Below are 5,977 nucleotides of genomic sequence, written 5' to 3'. Positions count from 1 at the left end.
ATTATTACTAATTGGGTCAATTAGTGATATTTGAGATAATCACACCCGATTTGGTGACAAGGAGGAATTTGCATAAAGGAGAGTATAGACTGGAGCATTTACTTGTAACAGAATAACGAGCCGCTCTATGAAATGTTCCACTGTCAAGGTTCGGCCAAACCAACGCGATCTCACGCGATCAGCCGGCGTGCAGCGATGGCGACCAGTTTTAGCGTCTCTACTTTTCAAAACGGACTGCATTTGAAATACTTGACCATATAGGAGTTTAGTTACAATTATTATTGTAACTAAACTCCTATATGGTATTTTATTTAGTAGATTCCCTCTACCTTCCTACTTTAATCCTACTAATATTATAAATGCGAAAGTTTGTGTGGATGTCTGGATGTTTGTTACTCTTTCACGCAAAAACTACTGAACGGATTTTGATGAAACTTTACAGTATTATTGTTTATATAACCCAGAATAACATATAGGCTATAATTAATTATGACGATCTATGACAAACTAAATTTCACGCGGCGGGTGAAGCCGCGGGAAAAAGCTGGTCTAAACATATTAGTCAAATGAGTAACCTTAATCATTGTAAGAGCCAGCAAATTCCTTTTTTCTCTCGTAACAACAGTCGAATGGAAGATAAAAGAATAAGGGATATTGGGACACCCTTTGGGATGAAATGTATATCTATTGGAATGAAACACCTTTCTTTGTGGCTTTCCATAACATTGCAAAACGTGTGATTGAAATATTGAAATTAAATTAGATCTACTATCAAAAGAAGAATCAATCACGCTACTTTTTCGAAATTAATTATTATCATCATTTTATCCAAGAAAGAGCGGCTAACTTTTGGAAGTAGGTAACCTCCATTTGGAAATATCACTAAGCAAAATGTCTCCCGGCTTTTTATCTACCCGCTGGCAGCCATCTTCTTCAGGTCGTCTGTCCATCGAGCAGATAGGCGTTGTACACTACGTTTGGCGAAACGCGTTTGTCATTTTGGAAACCTATTTTCTCCATTTTCCATTTTCTGCATTAGAAACTAATTATGTAACCAAATATAATATTAGTTTGTCATGCTTAAACTACGTACCTATATGTTGGACACAAGATAATTAATTATTATTACAATGCTTGTTTTACTTGTAGCCCAAAATACTTTGTCAAACTAACAAAATATACGAAAGTCAAATAACGAAACTACAAAACTTACCAAAACACAAACTTCAAAGAAAACATCCAGCACTATCCGAAAGCCACTAAATTAAAAAGCGTAAAAAGGAAACACCGAAAGGTTACCCATTTTCCCCAGGTTAGGGTAATTTAATAACTCCCGTTCCTTGATAAGGGGTATCGATCTGCGATATTTACCCCAAAATGGGTGAGCCAAAGATTAAATAAATTTACTACGACAGATGCGACGATGGGAGAATATTTTAGAGACGGGGATATTAAATGCCTTTAAGATATTGAAAGTGGGATATTTAGTGAGGGTTGAATTGAAATAGATATCTGGGAGATATTTGTTTTAGGTCTGTAAAGAAAATGACTGTGTAGTCTATCGTAACACTCAGTCAATGATGTCAAAATAGGAATCTATATCTATGAAAGCGAAAGGTTACCGATTGTCTGATTGACTCACTCACTCATCACGAAATCTCAGAAACTACAAGTGCTAGGAGTCTCATGGGGTTCCTTTTAGAACGTAGGTGCTCACTAAGACGGTATTTTGCAAAATTCAACTCCTACATAAGTAGTAAAAGTTAAGGTGATACAACTCACCCTTACTTTATTTGTTGGCCTACTTCCAACATAAAAAAAAATGTACCTACAACTACAGAAAAATATATTAGCTACTATGTAGGTACATGTTAATGGTATTTTATTAATATGAAAGGAATGTCACATCTGTATCTATTTGTCAATTAGTCTATGCCAACATCTGGCAATGGAATACAGATTCAATGAGGCAGTGCTTTTGACCGGGTTACAGTTTCTGGAGTAGTATTCGTAAATAGGTTTCGAGGGGTTTGTAAGTAAGTTCCTATTTATAAACACTTCTATCAATATTCAACTTTTGTAACTCTTAGGCGGTTATCACACTGCGCCGCGCTCCGCTGCGGTACGCGGGACGACAAATTTAATTGTATGCAAGTACCTCAGTTTGTATAGAAAACACGCGCGGCACAACACATTGACAACGCGTTTGAGTGCGGGATTTTTAATATGTAATCACGCGTTCCGCAGCGGAGCGCGGTGCAGTGTGATAATCGCCTAAGGCTGGGTTGCACCATCGCACTTTAACTTTGACAAACGTCAAAAATCTGTCAAACTCCATACAAAAAACACCGATTATCGTTAACCCATTAACGCCCATAGTGAAACCACGATATATTTTCATAATATTTTTTATTATTGCTACTGAATGGATTACAAGTAATCTATAAACACAAAAAATTATTTAAAAAAAATTAAAAACCTTGAAAAAAAACCCTGTACACAGGTGTGTACAATGGGCGGATCAGGTGAGAAATTTCCCGAAGCAAGGTCGCTTTACGCAAAGCGTTTTCATGAATTTAGAGCAACGCCAACGCCCCTACTATGGCAAATAACACACCTAAGAGGGTTTACAATACGGTTATGCCCTCCATTGCTTGACTGTAAATATGATGTTGACGATGATGGCCGCGTCTTCGTTTTATTATTGGGTAAATACGATCTGGCAATAGATCGCCTAAAAGCCAATTGATCCAAGTACGTTGTGTTTTTGGTTTACACGGTAAGTACATATAAGCGCCATGCATTTGAGACCGCCATAATCCACTAGTTTGGGTGATTTCATGAGCAGTAGAAAAAATGGGTGATAATTTTTCTCCAAGTAGGATTTTCAGAAACTTCGTTACGAGCACGTTTTTGAGCCGGACCAAGGCTTGAAAGAGTTTCTTCATTGCTACTGACCCACTCCGGCTCTTCATCTGAAGGTTGGTGGCGTAATAGCTCGATAGTACCTGGTATATCTCAAAATACCGAGGAAGTCAAATCATCTTATGCACCTTCTTCTTCATCACTAACAACAGCAGGATCAGGTGGTACGATGATCAATTTGAGCTCCGTATCGTCATCTTCAGTTGCCATAATGGATTCGATGGCTTCCTCTAGTCTTGGAACTCGTTTTGAGATGATAAACGTTATCTATGTGACATCTCCAATTATCAACCAAGTCTTGAAAAAAATGTTTTTCTTAGTATACATTCACCCACTGTACACAAGCGTGTACACCAACATTCTTGAACAATTTTTGGTATGTTATATGTATATATTTATTATTTTTTTAGCTTATAATAATAATTTACAATGTAAACTTACCTTGAAACGTAGAATTGAATCAAATTATAGCTAAAATATATTATATCAGTATTATTTCACAACCGGCGCCAGTCACTTTGAGAAAAGGTCGGAAAAAAATGTTAATTAGACATTTATTTTTGCTCCACCCTCCAACTTTTTTATATTTCTTACCTTGTATCGACATCTAGATTAGGTTTTATCAAGTAATTTGACTTAACATTAGAAGTCGCGTTCAGAAATAAAGTTTAAAGAAGTGTACACACGTGTGTACAGAGGGCGTTAATGGGTTAAAGTTACGGTCAAAGTTAGGTGGTGCAACTCAGCCTTATAAAACGCCTTGTATAACATTAGGTACCTTACTCACGAAGTATGAAGATTTTAACAATGTAAACTATGGAATTAATGTTGGATGTTTAATAAAATATACATCGGGCATCACAGTGGTTTTCTAGGTCCAATCTAGATTACCATTAAAATATATTAGAAACGGTTTTAATATTTAACTTCTAAAAATGAGACCAAGCAGAAGCTGGTAAAAAATGGGTGATTCAATTTTTGAAAAGTTTTATATCCGTCAGGAAACGGATTTTAATGCCCACCCTGTATGTTTACATCATACAATAGTCCACTTGAAAGTATCAAATAATAAAGATTTTAAGAAGGAGTGTTGCATGACGTAAGACCATTCTCATAAGGCTCATTATAGAACCAGATTTTTAAAAATTCGCAAACCAACCAAGCGTCAGTAAATCAACCATCAAGCCTCTTAATGAGAAACAATCGGCCGCATCGTTATGGCACGATAAAAAAGCAATCTGTCCATTTATGATTTGCCAGAACCGGAAGCCGCCATTACGTGGACACGCAAGCTTCCTGTCGTCGCGGGAAACGGCCGCGGTAACCGTTTCCGGTTGCGTTTTTCACCGGAAACTGTGTGAGCTTTTGTGTTGTGTTGAAGGTGGTGCTAGTTGTTCTGTAACAATGTGATTGTTATGAAAATCGGGTATGGTAATGCTAAATTACAAAAGGTTTTAGTATTTGACTTGGATTCTTTGTTTCGTATGCTTGGTTTTTATTACAGCTACAAAAATACGAAGCTTTGAACTAGTTCTTCCCACGGCCTTGTCTACGTGGATTTTGTTCTATCCCAGTAAGTCTTACTCGCACGTCTCGCTAGCAAAAATAAGGTCATACTTTTTTTAAAGTACCTACCTAGTGTGTTTTTGTAAGATCTTGTACATACTGTAAAATTAAATGATTGAGTACTTATTGAGAACTCGCCTCCTTCTCTTTTCCCCCCTCTTAATAAGATTTTAACCTTTCTCGTTCTATTACAATTAAAATATAGAATCACGTGTTTCAACGCGACATTTTTACGAAGTATGTACCTACAGTCACGGAATGAAAAGGTTCGTCAGTTTTCAAATTGATTCCTTCAACGAATCGCGAGCACATATTACCTTTTGAAACTATGTTACAGAATAATCTCGAGTTAGAGAAAATAATCTTTGACTGTTCGTTAGTAAAGTTCAAAATTGTTCAGATCAAAGTTGTTTGACGATTTAACATGTCAAGAAGATTATTATGATTGATAAACTAAAACCTTCTTGTTGGTTCAACCTGCCATTATCTATTAAATAAAAAAACTACATTTTGTAACATTGCACTGATGGGATAGAAAAATAATCAAGCAAAACCTTATTCGTTAGCAAACGTCATATTTATTTAAATGTTAGCAGCACTGTTTCTTGCACGGTTATGTTGGCAGGTTTGACTCTTACAGTACCTAGTGCAAGCGAAAACCGACACTAAGGTGACGAACCTTTTCATTCCGCGACTGTACATGGATGTACTTACTGCTTATACTTATAGCTTGACTTTTCCACTGTGTTTCTACAGTCGTGGTAATAAGCTGATTGACTGTTTATTATAAGGATAATAAATAAATATTGCCGTAACATTATTCTCCATGTATTTAGTTAATTATGAAAAAGAATGGTGTTAACTGACGTGCACTAAAACTATCGTCAAGTAATTATTGGGAAATAATCCAGTACAAATAAATTATCTAAGATATATTGGTAGCTGATTGCCCCTTTTTAAAGCAAACACTTTATTTTTAGGATATCGTAGGCAAAAAAAACTCACAAACGGCCTCTTCTTATCCGAGCCTCCGAAAACACGCGAATAAAGATCCATATCCTCAACAGTATTCCGTTTCCTTGACCTATATCAAGCACAATATGCAACCCAAAGGGTTACATAAGATAAGATATAAATAACACAACCTCACAATCCTAAACACATACACATACTATGTCCACGAATTCAGACCGAGTATTTTTAATATGCGCCTTGTTGAACTTTCAGCTTGGTGTATGTCTACTAGCGCCTGTTTCCATTTACATCAGCCGATTTTTTGCCGCTTGATGTTTTTGCGTTGATGATAAAAATATGTTAGCCATTTTCAGATCGATCTCCAAATAATACGCGCCCTTTTGGCCAGTAGACTGACCTGGCTCACTGCGTCACCAGACTGTAGCTCGCCTATAACCTGTCTGACATTGTCTGATCAAACCGTCTCGGCCACAGGTCTCGACCAGAAGGGCGCGCAACCCTCATCACGCAT

This window comes from Ostrinia nubilalis, chromosome 24, assembly GCF_963855985.1.
Source record: "Ostrinia nubilalis chromosome 24, ilOstNubi1.1, whole genome shotgun sequence".
Classification (NCBI taxonomy): domain Eukaryota; kingdom Metazoa; phylum Arthropoda; class Insecta; order Lepidoptera; family Crambidae; genus Ostrinia; species Ostrinia nubilalis.
This window is presented reverse-complemented; position numbering follows the sequence as displayed.